The 15,732-nt window shown below is 39.6% G+C and overlaps 1 protein-coding gene across 4 annotated transcripts in view; it reads left to right on the plus strand.

Annotated features, from left to right (window-relative positions):
* LOC307157248 (uncharacterized protein) overlaps window positions 1–15,732 on the plus strand; it is a 175,885-nt gene that overhangs the window by 98,356 nt on the left and 61,797 nt on the right. Inside the window, exon 1 of one of the 4 annotated variants that reach the window (XM_079869111.1) lies at window positions 14,553–14,617. The exons of the other annotated variants lie outside the window; for them this stretch is intronic. The gene's annotated coding sequence lies outside the window, so the exon portion shown is untranslated. Of the gene's footprint in view, window positions 1–14,552; window positions 14,618–15,732 lie in introns of those variants that run through there. 4 annotated transcript variants of the gene reach the window in all.

Consider the following 15,732-nt stretch of genomic DNA (forward strand, 5'->3'; position numbering starts at 1 on the left):
TCTTATCTTCAAATCACGTTCTTCTTCTGAGGTAAATCCAAGGTAAACTCACAGTGTGTCTTCTAAACTCGATGAAGAGCAGAGGAATGATGAAGTTTGATGCTTTATTTTGAGGAGATCGGGCGTTTACAGGTTTGTGTTCCTTCACGTGGACGATTAGCATGTGAATCGCTTGTGCGTGCGTGGGTGTGGTCACATTTGAGATAATGAGCAGACGCTTGAGAAACTGTTCCTCTCGTTGGTTTCATACAATTTACTTAAACAGAGGATATTTGTTTTTGTTTTGAATTAGATCATTTAAAATTCACTTAAATGTTTATAAAGATATAGCTCATGTCTGTGTGACAAGTATTCGCTGAGTTTTGTTTCAGTTTATAGACGTGCTCAAGAAAAAAAATTCACGGAGATGGAGAGACAGAAACTGCACCTTGTTTATTTTCTTCATTTTACAAAGGCACAATGTTTTGTTTTGATTGTAAGTGGACACATACAAAAGTAGACCTATTATAGTCATATTTCTTTTATCTGTATGACCATAAGAGAGTATTTTATGTCTATTTTGCTACTACGTGAAGAAAATCCAGCAAAACGTGATTAATTCATCTGCTTATCTTGCTGGTCGTCCTTTTTGGTGTGACCTTTGGAAATGTTTTATGTTAACAGTAACTAGAAAATATTGTCTACAATTGGAACAGAATCCGTTATGTTCTAGTGAATTCATAATAACATGCTGAAAAATAAAAAAGTTAAGTGTGGGGTGGACAGGGCAGGCTTGCTTCCTCTCTGCCTTCCCACGTTATGCGCTGCGCAGGTGTGGCACTGTTCTTTCTGCCACAACAATAACCCAGGCCAGGATAGTTAGCCAAATTCATCCATGGCCATTATTTTATTGAGCGCTGGCTCATCAACTTTATCACGGAGGTCGTCCCTCTCCAGCCTACTACATTCTCTATCATGGATGACGCAATCCCACACAATATCCTGCCCATCCCATAGTCACCATCATCTGCACTGATTCCATCATATTCCCGGACTTACCTGCTCCACTGTTGTCTCATAACTCCTCAATTCTGTCCTTGCCACTGATCCCCACCAGCTCATTGGCTCCCCTGGCTACACCTTCTTAACCTCGAACTGTCAGCACTTCGGATCCACCTTGGCTCTGCGCTCCCTCAGCGCCGCCGTGGTCTGCCATCACTAAGGCTCCACCGGGCTCCCTCATCCCTCCAGCTCCACCTTGGTCTCTCGTCATCCTGGTTTCGCTGTGGACTTAAGGGCCTCCGGCTGCGCCTCAACCCTCCACCCCTCCAGCTTCACTGGGATCCAACTTCCTTCCAGTTCCACCATGGTCCTCGCTGCCACCGGTGTCCCCCCGTTCTGCCAGGCCCCCGCCTCCACCTTGGTTTCGCGAGCCAACGATATCACCTCGGCCCTCCAAGCTTGCAATGTCCCAGTAGGACGTTTAGGACTCAGACCTTGGCTCCTCTGTCCATCAGTTCCGCCTTGGCATTCCTCTCTGCTGTCTCCTCCTGTCTCCTGTCCATCTTCAGCCTCTCCTCGTCCTCCTCCAAAACCGCCTCCCGCCGGCCACAGTTGGACTTTTACTTTTGGCGCAAGGTCGTGTATCACGGGAGGGGGGAGTACTGTCAGGATTATGTTGTGTCTTGTGTTAACTTTACATGACAACAATATGCCTAAAACAAAGTTTTTCTTTTGAGTTTTCTGCGTATAGACGACACCATTGTCAAAACGATCCCCATTCCCACGGATCCACGAAAACTACTACAAATGCTGTATTCTGCTGCCAGACCATTAAATGGCAATGAAACACTACAGACTGAACACGTAATACGCACATGCATGACGCCATCGTCTTTAGAGATTCGCATTTTGTTGTTTACAAGGAGACCGTTTTCAAAAACTTCCACTTTGAAACCCATTTTCAAAAGTTTGCGTTTTCAGGCACCCAAAACACAGTTTTTGTGTAAATGTACGGCCTCTGGGTTAGAGAACAATTAAATACCCAATTTACACATTCCTATCCTATCCCAAAAAATTCACTGGACATACATCTGAAAGCAGGAAACAATGTTTGAATATTATGCCAGTTTCATCTTAACACCTCAATGGAAAAGAAAATGTATCTTTCAGGTTATTATCAGGCATTATTAGTTAGATGAACATATGTGCCTACCTTCTGCTGGTTTTCTAGTTGACTTATGCAAGTGTTTAAGCAGGCAAGATTTTCTTCATTGCTATTAGCAGGGGAGTTTCACTTCTTGCTGCGGTTGACCACTCCCTCTTCCCCTGTTCCGCCACTCTCTCAGTCTGCTTTAGTGTTAGTCACAGTTTCAGGCACCATAGGGTTTTCAGGGCACTCATTTCCCCAATATCCTTTCCTTCCACAGGAAAAACAAGTGCCATAGTTGGTTTTCACATACCCTCTGCCTCTTCCTCGGCCACGACCACGACCACGTCTTGGTCCGTGAGATTGCCCTTGTCAAAACACCAGAATAGCTCCTGCTGATCCTGAGACCTCCACCATTGGCATCTGGAATATGGGTTTCTGCTCATCTGGCTCTTCATCCTAATGTTTTTCATCATCGTCCTCCTTTGGCAATCTTGGTGAACGAGGCGCGAGTAGATTTTTCCTTAGGTTTTTCTTAAGAACTTGGTCGGCTCCTCCTGAGGCACCCTGGGACTAGACGTAATTTGGCAGTGATCCTGAAGCTCTTGGAGGTGACGGTGCACTGGGGCAGGAGTCGAGATTGTGGTACACCTTCACACACTGCAATGTTGCATGGGGACATGGAGAACACTTAGCAGTATCTGTTGTCTTTTTCTCTGTGTCTCCATGTGGGAGCTTTTCCCTGTACATTTTCTTTCGCATTGTTCTGCTTCTTCTAACCACATTTAATGCTATTTTGTATATCTGAAATTCATATTTTTTCTGTTTTTCTTCTTTTTACTTTTCAATTTCTCTTCATGCTTTTCCATACTTTCTTTAACCTTATTTAACATGGTCACACTCAGTGTACCCTTTGCTGGAAAACCATAATTTTCTTGCCAATCTAGTACTCCAGCTATTGCTCTATTTCCATGTTTTCTTTTCATTTACTGGTAAATGGGACTATCCAAGTCCTCTGCAGTAGGAAACTTGTGCTTGCCATTTCCAGACCCCATACTTTAAAGTTTTTAACTTTTTAGATTTGTCATTTATGCTTTACACAGTGGTCGTCACCTCTGTGTCACACCTTTTTCATTTGTTTAGTGGGTATAGAATAAAGTATACATGTTGTTGGATTTGATGTTTTACATGTCTAAATGGTGTTAACTTGTTTTTGTTTCTTTTCACCCTAGACTTGACGGAGCTGAAACAGGAGAGTCAAGAAGTGAATGAAATGGAAGAGAAAAATCTGTATGAGAAATGTCATGATTTCATGACTGGGGAGAAATCTATTAGTTACTCACAGACTCAAAAAACAGGAACTAATAACCTTCAGATTAGAGTTCACACTGAAGAGAGCCCTTTTACATGCCAACAGTGTGGAAAGAGTTTCAATCGAAAAGAAAGCCTTAAAATCCACTTGAAAATCCACGCTGGTGAGAAGCCGTTCATATGCCCTCAGTGTGGAATGAGATTTACACAGAAAAAAACCCTTAATGGCCACTTGAGAGTTCACACTGGAGAGAGGCCTCACACCTGCCAACAGTGTGGAAAGAGCTTCTCACTACAAGGAAATCTTAAAATTCACATGAGAGTTCACACCGGAGAGAAGCCATTCATATGCTCTCAGTGTGAAAAGAGTTTTAAACGGAAAAGAGACCTTAATGCCCACATAAGAAATCACACTGGAGAGAAGCCTTACACCTGCCTACAGTGTGGGAAGAGCTTCACACGAAAAGAAAGTTTTCAGGCTCACATGAGTGTTCACACCGGAGAGAAGCCATTCATATGCCCTCAGTGTGGAAACAGTTTTAAACAGAAAAGAGACCTTAATGTCCACATGATAAATCACACTGGAGAGAAGCCTTTCACCTGCCAACAGTGTGGGAAGAGCTTCACACGAAAAGAAAGTTTTAAGACTCACATGACAATTCACAAGGGAGAGAAGCTGTTTGTTTGTGATCAGTGTGGAAAGAGTTTCAGATATAAAGAAAGCCTTAATCATCATATTAGGATTCACTCAGGAGGGAACTGTTTTATATGTCATCAGTGTGAAAGGAGTTTCCCAGACAGGAATCACCTTAAGAATCATGTAAAAATTCACACCGTAGTGAAGCCTTACATATGCCATCAGTGTGGAAAGAGTTTAACAAACAAAGCAAACCTTGAGGATCACATGAGAATTCACACTGGAGAAAAGCCTTTCACCTGCCCTCAGTGTGGAAAGAGCTTCACGGTTAAAGGAAACCTTAAGATTCACATGAGAGTTCACACTGGAGAGAAGCCTTACAAGTGCCTTCAGTGTGAAAAGAGTTTCACGTATCACACAGACCTGAAACGGCATTTGCAAACTCATTCTGAAAAGAAACTGCCGTTTTCCTCAGTGTGACATATTACGATCCTATGATTTGTGTTTTGTTATATTTCTGTTGTTTTGTGTCTCTTTCTGGAACGTCATTTCATTGGTTCCTGCAGACTGATCGATGCTATGTCCTGATTGGTGCATAGAACTTTAGAAAGCATGTCATCACTTCTTCTACAGAGAGATCTTGTGTTTTGAGCAGACAGAGTTATTGATTGTATCGTGCAGAGTTTGAATGTTTTAAGAGTATTAGAGACTGTGAGTATTGCTTGTTTGTTTGAATTGAATATTGTTTGTATCTGAGGAACTTTGTTGGCATATTTGACCCCTTTGCCTGGTTTCTGATGCTGATTTTGGATTGCCCTTTCAATTTTGTTTGCTTGGTTGTAAATATATTGTAAATATTGTGTATTTGGGAAAGTAAAGAGTCTGACGCCACTTTTGTTTATTGTAAAGAGGTTTAAAAAGAAAGTTTGTTACTTTGTCCCAGTCAGTTCCTGAATCAAAAGTCCCAAATTAAGACAATAAATAATCATTGTACCAAATTCTTTCATTTTGCACTCTTTTCCCTACACTAGGCATAACAGACTACAGGTTTAGAAAAAGGAGCAATCTCAACAATCATCTGTGCATTCACTCTGGAGAAAGTCAATTAAATTGTGATCAGAGAAATAAAAACATCACTCTTACAAATACATATGAAAAGTCCTGTAAATGTGAGACCCTGTTTGTGTTCTTTGTTAAATAGTACGGCAATAGAAAATGTGTATCTGTTTGAAGTCAAGGCTACTTTCACACCGCTGCTGAATGTGGGCTTCATCTGACTGTCTGCCTTCATGACTACTTTTAATTTGTATGATCTTTTATTCATATCCTTCACCTCTCTATAATTTGGCGATTCAATTTAACCTTTATTGGAATGCATCGTGGACATTAAGAATGGTTAGCACTTAACTTTTCAAAACGGACACAATTGTTTTTGGTTCCACAAAATTGAGGAGTAGTATTATTAAGGAGCTGGGTAATCATTTTCCCTCAGTTTCCTCCCAGGTTAGAAGGTTATTCATGCTTTTATTACCTCATGCTTAGATTGCTGCAACTCGTTGTATCTGGGTCTTCCTCAGTGATCACTTGGACGCCTCCAGTTGGTACAAAACGCAGCTGCAAGGCTGCTGACCGGAACGAAGAAATATGATCATGTCACCCCAATTTTAGCGTCGCTTCAGTGTCTCCCAATCCATTTTAGAACTCAGTTTAAAATCTTAATGATCAAGCTTTTCCGTTTTATCTTAAAGATCTTCTAATTCCTCTGTCATCTTCCAGATTAAGATTTTCAGACAAGGCTCTATTATATATCCCCCGCTCCCGTTTAAAAACTAAGGGAGATAGAGCTTTCTCAGTTGCCGCCCCCCGTCTATGGAACCTATTGCGTTCACTACCACTGCGCAGACTCGGGTCCAGCGTTCACTACTGAGCAGACTCAGGTCCAGCGTTCACTACTGAGCAGACTCGGGTCCAGCGTTCACTACTGTGCAGACTCGGGTCCAGCGTTCACTACTGCGCAGACTCGGGTCCAGCGTTCACTACTGCGCAGACTCGGGTCCAGCATTCACTACTGCGCAGACTCGGGTCCAGCGTTCACTACTGCGCTGACTCGGGTCCAGCGTTCACTACTGCGCAGACTCGGGTCCAGCGTTCACTACTGAGCAGACTCAGTCCAGCGTTAACCCTCTGAGGTCTGAGCTGTTTTCTGGGCCCTGGAGGTGTTCTGACATGCTCTGACATTTCTGGTTATTTCTGTTACTTGTGGCATTTTCATGGCTAAAGTCTAATTACACTGTATTCAGCACAAACTCTGCTACAATAATATATCAGCAGCATGCATGTAAAAGTTTGTAGTTTTGAGATAATGACATTTATGCGTGGTTTGTGAAAATACAAAAAAAAATTCTCACTGAAATAAGGCCATGAAACCCATACTGATTATTTCTTCACAAGACTTTTGAAAATTGTATGACGTAGCCTAGAATATTTGCTCCAAAACTATGTGAAAATCACCCTGACTGCTCATTCAGATAAGACAATATATTGATTTAAAAATTTTACGACGTGTTTTGTGTTAGAAAGCTTTATGCGGGAGCTCATTAATATGTAAGCTTTTCTCACCTGAGAAAGACAAAGAACCTCCCCTAACGGCCCTATTAGGAGCTATCAGGCCCTGCCATTCTGAGCAACCTTGCACAATACTGTAAATGAGGAGATTTAAAAAAGAATGGCTTTTAAATTGTTTGGATTTATTTACAACACAACATAATCCAAAGATACACAACAAATGCCAAAAAAGCACTTCAAAGACAGACCTTTGTGCCATTCCTAAAAACATTGTACATACCTTTAATTTCCAAGATTTTCACTTTACCGTGTTCACGTACAGAGACTCATGTGAATGTTGAAGTCATCAGTGGCATCTGGGCCCTGAAAAAAAAAGTGAACATACTGATATCAAGAGAAAGGCCTGCACGATTTTGGAAATAAATATTAGATTTTTCTGGTTAAAATTGCTTTTTAAAATTCCTTTTTAAAATTCACAGAATACACACACACACACACACACACACAAATGTTTCCAACATAATATAATGAACACCAGGTTTGTTGTGCCTTGTAGGCATAAGGTATATGCGCAGTGCCGGATAAAATAATAATAACAATAAATAACCTATAGCAGTATAAATCTTTCAAAAGATTTCAGTAACAACTAAGCTAGAGAAACATATATTGATTATCATGTTACTTCAAATGTTTCCATCCGTTATGATATGAAATGAGATAATAATAAAAACATGAAGCCGTTTGGTGCGTTTTGCTTTCATCCAAAATATGATACAGTACATTCAAACGCGATCGCTATCAAAAATATGATACATTCAAACGCGATCGCTATCAAAAATATGATACATTCAAACGCAATCTCTATCAAAAATATGATACATTCAAACGCGATCGCGCTCAAATATAAAACATTATGGTTACCATTTACATATCTACGTTTGAGCAGATATCCACAAACACAGTAACAGTAAACACGGATCTAAATATTATAATATTCCCCATATATCTAGCAACAGTTCAACTGCAACGTGACATTTATGCAACAATAACAAACTAAGAATTTCTTACCTTATCTTTCTTGTCTTCATATCGCGTTCTTCTTCTTCTGAGGTAGCCTAAATCCAATGTAAGCTCGCACGTCTTTCAAACTCGACGAAAAGTGAAGTGTTTTGTTGTTGAGGTAATGAGCGAGTCCGCGTTCCATGTGGAGATTTGCATGTGAATCTCTTTTGCGCGAGTGGGCGTGGCCGAATTAAAAATAATTAGGAAGCGTTTGAGAAGCTGGACATCTTGTTGGTTTTATACAAATTACTTAAACAGAGAATATTTGTTTTCGTTTTGAATCCGATCATTTAAAAGTACACACTTAAATGTTTATAAAGGTATATGGCTCATAAATGTGTGACAAGTATTCGCTGAGTTTTGTTTCAGTTTATAGACGTGCTCAAGAAAAAAAAGTTCACCGCGACGAGAGGCAGAACGCACACCCTGTTTATTTTCTTTATTTTACAAAAGCACAATGTTTTGGTTTGATTGTAAGTGGACACATACAAAAGGAGAAATATCACAGATTCTTTTTTTATATTTCTTTTTTCTGTATGACTATAAATGACTGAGTAATTTAAGTTTATAGTGCTACAATGTGGAGAAAATCCAGCAAAACGCGCCCGCGCGTTTGGCGACCTCAGAGGGTTAACTACTGAGCAGACTCAGTCCAGCGTTCACTACTGCGCAGGTTCAGCATTCACTACTGCGCAGACTCGGTCCAGCGTTCACTACTGAACAGACTCAGTCCAGCGTTTACTACTGCGCAGACTCGGGTCCATCTTTCACTACTGAGCAGACTCGGGTCCAGTGTTCACTACAGCGCAGACTCAGCTCTCGCATCAGCGCAAGGTATCAGCGCCAATGGAGAATGAAGGTGCGTCGTCCATCTATGATCTGCACACACCTCTGAATGGTGATAAAGCTCATCGGCTTTGGTCAAAAGTCTTAACCCTCTAGGCGCCACGGTCGAGTTTACTCGACAAGATGCGGCACTGAATAAAACGGCCGATTTTGTCAAATAGGGTGTCAAATTTCGTTCGACCTCCCCTCCACTAGATGTCAGACATGTTATACTTCATCCCCAACTCAAAAAAACGTCATGCTTCTATACAAAATCTACGAGCTAGAGCACATTGAATCAGTGCGAACAAAAGCGGAGCTAGTGTAAGAGTGAGCCATTTTATCAGAGCAATATTGTCAACGTCAGCGAGTATTTGCATCAGATTATTATTATTATATAATGTCATCAATAAAGCTTACCTGCAATGAAGTGTTGGGTGTTTTATTCGTGGACCCTGATTCTGAAGGGGAATATCTGCCTTCAGAAGATGACGGTGATTCTGAAAGTGAAAGTATAGTCCTACACCAAGCACAAACGGTGAATCCTTTGCCCAATGTAACTTTAGATGGTCCTTTGCCCAATGTCAGTGGTGGGAACAATGTTTCCCGGGGTCGGAGTTTTCATTGCGAGGTTAGCAGGCGTGTTAGTGTTGTGGGGAATGAGGCGGGAGATTTTTACCGCGCTAGCCACGTAGCTTTGTCTTCTGACCGTGTGCCTCTCCGCAATCGCGGCGACAGTATTGTGGTGGATACTCTGTCTAATGCCACTGGGTATGTTAGACGAGGTCGAAGTATTCATAGGACAGTTAGGGGGCAACGTGGAGGCAGGGGAGTCGCAATGACAATAACAGTAGTCCGAGCTGTGCACACTCGGTGCGCGCGAGGCAGATCTGGCCGCGCCCGCGCTGCTCGTAGCAGGAACAGAGGCGATGTGACACAGGGCAGAGGGGCTATTATGCATAGTTTATCGCAAGCTGATGGGAATGCCGGCTTTGAGTATTTGGCCAATGAGGATGAGTACCAAAGTTGGATCCCACACTTTGATCAGCCAGTGGGATATCTGGGGGATAGAGAACTCTCCAATGCCAATTCGCCCCTAGATTTTTTATCACTCTTTCTCTCTGATGATTTCTGGAATTTACTTGTAAATGAGACAAATCGCTACGCCCATCAGTTTTTAGCCTCCCATCAACTCCAGCCACACTCCAGATTTCATCAATGGTCTGACGTAACTGTCAGTGAAATGAAAGCCTTCTTTTCTCTGCATTTGAGTATGGGTCTGGTAGAGAAGTCAGAGTTGGAGGATTATTGGGCCGAATATTGGCCAACAGCAACACCTGGATTTGGCAAGGTGATGTCCAGGAATAGATTTGAGATGATTTTGTCTTTCCTTCACTTCACCAGTAATGAAGAGTGTGTTGACAGGTCAGCCAGGGTATGACAGGCTATTCAAAATCCGCCCAATCATCAATTTGGTCATCCCCTGGTTTTCAGTAATGTATGGTCCATCTAAGCAGCTGTCATTGGATGAAATGACCATTGCGTTCAAAGGGAAATCAACTCTAAAAATGTACAACCCAAACAAACCAGACAAATATGGCTACAAAGTATTTGTTCTGAGTGAAGCCAAGTCAGGCTATGTGCTAAAGTGGTCCATGTACACTGGACAAAGTAGGCCTAATGCAAGCGATTTCGGTGCTACACACCTTATTGTCCGTGAGCTGATGGCCCCGTACACAGGGAAAGGGCATGAGGTGTACATGGACAGCTATTACACCTCGCCAGCCATATCAGATGAGCTGGCAAGCAATGATTCGGGTTTGTGTGGGACTGTCAGCAGTAAGAGGAAGGGGATGCCAAAGGGCCTCACCCGTGAACAGTTACCGTTGAGCAAGGGAGATGACCCAGTCTTCATGAGGAAGGGGAAAATGCTAGCTTGTGCGTGGCATGATACAAAGCGCCTCACAATGCTCTCTACACTGCATTCCAACACATGTGTCAGAAAGCGCATCAGGACCAAACACACTGATAGTGGCTATAGGGAGATAAATAGGCCTGTTTGTGTTGATGACTACAATTCATTCATGGGGGGTGTCGACACAGCAGACCAGAGAATGAAGACCTACCTCTTTCCCCATAGGTCAAGGAAATGGTACTACAGGATTTGAAATGCCATTCTCAGTGTAAGCATGGTGAATGCGCACATCATTTACTGCCGCTGCACTGCTGCTCCTCACAAGCCCCTGAAAGTCTTCGTGCAGGATGTCATCACTGCTTTACTGGAAGGCTTCTCCAGGAAAGAGAGCAACAAAGGCCAAAAGTCATCCACACTGGGAGACTTGCCACAGAGACTCACTGAGCGCCACTTTATCTGCCAGGCTGATGGTTACCCAGATTGTGTCATTTGTTCTGACCGGACCCGCCCTAAAGGCCGCCGTCAGACAAAATACATTTGCAGGCACTGTGGGGTGGGTCTTTGTGTTGTGCCTTGCAATGAGAGGTACCACACCATGAAACACTACAAGAAATGTCACCTGGATGGATAGGGAGTCATTATCTCTACAGCAAAAGGCCTGCTACATAAATTCTTTATTTATTTTTTTTTTTTTTGTCTGCCATTTATTAGTAATGATTTACACTGTTGATTTACTATCTATTTCCCTGACCATTTAGTAGTGTACAATATGTGTTCTTTTTTGTGTGTTCATGTTCTTGTGATGTGTTTGTCAGCTAAAAAACAACAACAACAACAACAACAAAAAACACAAAAAAGAAAAAAAAAATACTAACATTGTCTCTCATCTTGTCTCGTCATCTCACTCATGATCTGTGCCTTGCCGTGGCGAGTGAGCTTTTGAACTAAACAGGTCTTGTCTACTTGTGTTTGTGTGTCATATGAATAATATATATGTGCCCCATACATGGAATGAGAGTGCCTACTGTATGTAGTAAATGGAAAATCTCTACAGCAAAAGGCCAAACGCTACATGCATTCGGTTTGTTTCTACCATTTATTAGTAATGATTTACACAGTTTGTTTACTACTTACTATTTACCTGAGCATTCATTATTGTGCAATATAGCATACAGAAGGTGAGGGACATTTTGGGGGGAAAGAAGTGCTGCATTTTATCATTTAAACGTGACTTTTCATGAAAATTCTATAATCCAAGATGGCCACCACCATATGACGTCATAATATGCAAATTAGATGGGAAAATGTAATCCCTACATAAACTTTGGGTCATCCTTAATATTTCTCTAATTTACAGAAAGTCTCTATCTTTTATCACTTTTAAGATACCCTTACGAAAATTAACCATGGTTTTACTATAGTAAAACTGTAGTTAACTACAACCGTAGTAACCGTGGTATTTTGGTGTGAACCATGGTTTTTAAAAACCATGGTTTTGATACCATGGTTTTACTACAGTTATATTGTAGTAATATTATAGTAAAACTGTAGTTAACTATGACTGTAGTAACCGTGGTATTTTGGCGGAAACCAAGGTTTTTAAAAACCATGGTTTTGATACCATGGTTTTACTACAGTTATTTTAATATTATAGTAAAACTGTAGTTAACTATGACTGTAGTAACCGTGGTATTTTGGCGGAAACCAAGGTTTTTAAAAACCATGGTTTTACTACAGTTATTTTAATATTATAGTAAAACTGTAGTTAACTATGACTGTAGTAACCGTGGTATTTAAAATACCACGGTTACTACGGTCGTAGTTAACTACAGTTTTACTATAGTAAAACCATGGTTAATTTTCGTAAGGGATAGTCAAATATTAAAAAGTGTAACATAACTTACAAGTCAAACATGGCTAAAAAGCATTCGGTGCAAAGCTAGTTTATGTTATGAATGCTCCGAGACACGAAGATTGATCCAAACGCAGCTTTATTAAATAAGGGTAATCCAAACTCGAAATCCAGTAAACAGGCAGTGGTCAAGGCTGGCAGCAATAAACAGAGTCCAATAAACAGTCCAGGGTCAAAAACAGAAAACAAACACGGAAATGCAGACTAACAGTACAACAAGACTTCACAATGAGTGAATGTGAAACCCAGGTATTTATGGTGTGAGTGAAACAAGGTGATGAGAAACAGGTGAAAGAGATGAGTGCTGATGAGTCCGGGCAGTGCATTATGGGAAATGTAGTGTTTGAAGGAGTGATCACAGTCTAATGTGGAGTGGCCTCTGGTGGCTCTCGAAGGCACTCCAGCTGGTGACCATTAGAGTTTAACTCGCTAAATTAACGTCAAGTGGCTATAATATTTATATTTTCGACTTGTGAACTACATATAAACATAAATTATCAGAACTCACCTTTAAATTGCGTCTTCTTCAAGTTAAATATTTCAAATAAACCAATAAACTCGACCGCGCTGCTGTCGTGTAACGATAGCCTGCTTCCAGCTGTCAGTTCGAAAAATTCCTTGGCTGAAGCGATTTCGACCAATCAGCGTCTTGCTGCTATGCCACATACTCAATGCATCAACCAATCATGAATGAAACAGTAATTTGACCTATCACTGCACCCTTGACGTGAGAACAATTACATTTTTTTCCAATTGCTAACACACAATTTTGCAAACTATTTTTTTCCTAGTTTTATTAAAATACACAATTTAGAAAACCACACACCCAAACTGCAAAATACCTAATATATCATGCAAAATGAAGCACTGCAACCAAAACTACATATAGTATTGGTTGCACACTTCATCACAAAATGGCACACACACTTCATTCATATCACCAGATTTTTGTCTAACCAACTACTGTTGGTCATAAAATCACTTTAGTACGCTTTGCCATAATACTAAAATAGTTCAAATTGTAGCTTTGCCATAATACTAAAATAGTTCAAATTGAATGTTCAGATTGTTCATAAAAATATTTGCAGATACACGTATGCTGTTGAAACACACACACATATATATATATATATATATATATATATATATATATATATATATATATATATATATATATATATTTTTTTTTTTTTTTTTTTTACCAAACAATTCAGTGCAACATATGCACAGCAGATATATTTACATTGGACTGAACAAAAACATGCTAAAAAAAAAAAAACAGTACACTGAAAACCATGGTTCATTTTGTAGTTACTATGGCTTTACTACAAAAACCATGGCTCATTTGTAGTTACTATGGTTTGACTGGAAAAAACATAGTTAAACTATGGTTCATTTTGTAGTTACTATGGTTTTACTACAAAAACCATAGTTAAACCATGGTAACTATAAAAAAAAAAAAAAAAAACATGGTTAAACCACGGTTATTGTAGTAAAACCATGGTTAATTTGTAGTTACTATGGTTTACTGCAAAAACCTTAGTTAAACTATGGTTCATTTTGTAGTTACTATGGTTTTACTGCAAAAACCATAGTTAAACCATGGTAACTACAAAAAAAAAAAACATAGTTACTACAAAAAAACCATGGTTAATTTTCGTAAGGGTTATGAGGAGTACAATGTTTGCAAATCAGTTTCCAGTAAACAAGAAACTGTTTGTGAATGTGAAAGCCTAAGAGATGTTTAGTCACATTTCAGCACAAATTCCATATCTCCAATTTTATTAGAGATAATGAAATATAAATCAGATTTTATCCACCCATCATGTTAAACCCATCAGGAGTGCACTTCTTTACAGTCACAGTCATTTTAATATAATGCACTTTAACGAAACAAAGAAAAATTGTTGATTTTATATAGGCTATTAACCCTTATATTTTGTGGAGAAACTGAGAAGGAATAAGATGGATATATTAATTATAATAAGGATTCAGTTTTAGTTAATAAATTAAATAGTAGTATGGTCGGTATAATTATATTTAGATATAAGCCTGTGGCTTTTGAAAAAAACAATCTCATTGGTATTGATAGCTTTGGGAATCTGCGATTTATCATTTGAATCAATCCTTTATCTTATAATTTAAATGTGTTTTCTGTATGAGAATTTATATTTCGAGTGAACGGGACTTTTATTTTGGTGTGGGAATATGACGTCATAAGGCTGCGCCGCGCTCCTGCATCTGTGATTCTGTTGAAGAAAGGTTTGTGTTTTTTAATCATGTAAAGTGTTTTTATCAATACAACACGTTCAGACAATAATAAAGAGAACTGTGAAATGAATTCGTTTTGAAGTTAACATCGTAATGCATCTTATAACAGTAATGAACACCGTGTTTTGTGAGTAAAGCGCATCCACACGCGAATAATAACAAAGATGCGTCTCATTTCGCTCCCTATATAGTGAATCAGCTGTTTGTTGCTCTCTGGGAACTAATAGGCTCGTTTGAGATTAGCAAAGTCTGTGCAGAACCGATCACCTCGAGATGCATTCTGGACATGTTCGCTTCACTTCGTTTTAATGTGGTCACTTATTGTGATTATATGTCGTGGATAAGTTTATCAATAAATGTTAGAAGAATATGCCTTCTAAAACATTTTTATCTATCCAATCCAACAATCTTTTAAATACATTCACTGGTCGTTTATTTTTTATTATTTAATATATTTTTATATTGTTATTTTTGGTTACCTTTTTTCATTGTATGTATTACTTTTACATTACTTTGTTTTCCTGTTAATTCCCTGTATCTCTTTACCTAATTAACTTTCTGTATATTATGTTATTTAAAGTATATATTTTGTCAGGACTGTAAATGCCCGATCATGCCAGTAAAGTTGTGGCTATATGACTGTATTTCTATAGAATACACCAATAGATAGTGAGGACAAATAAGCGTCTGTTTTCATTTGTTGCCCCTCGTGACCGTGACCGCACTCTAATGAAGTTACAATAATGTTATTATTATTAATGGGCTAAATGTTAAAAGAATATCGAAGCTACAAAAAAAACGTAATCATATAATCCCAAAGTCTTTTTAATCCATTCACTGATATGTAGGCTTATTTTTTAATAATAAAACAAGCATATCTCCCCCCCAAATATATCTTTTTCTTTTTCGTTTAACAAGAATGTGAAATGTAATTTCTGCATTTTAGTTGCGCTGACCCGGAACATTTAGATAATATGGAGCCCGGGAAGTCACCTGAGGAAACCCGTCCCCTCAGTTTATAAACCGTACTCACGAATTCTTAAAACTGTTCCCTCGATCAGTTTAACAGATCGCGCACACGGATGAATAAACCGTACCCACAATAT

This window comes from Squalius cephalus, assembly GCF_949319135.1.
Source record: "Squalius cephalus genome assembly, chromosome: 4".
Lineage (NCBI taxonomy): Eukaryota > Metazoa > Chordata > Actinopteri > Cypriniformes > Leuciscidae > Squalius > Squalius cephalus.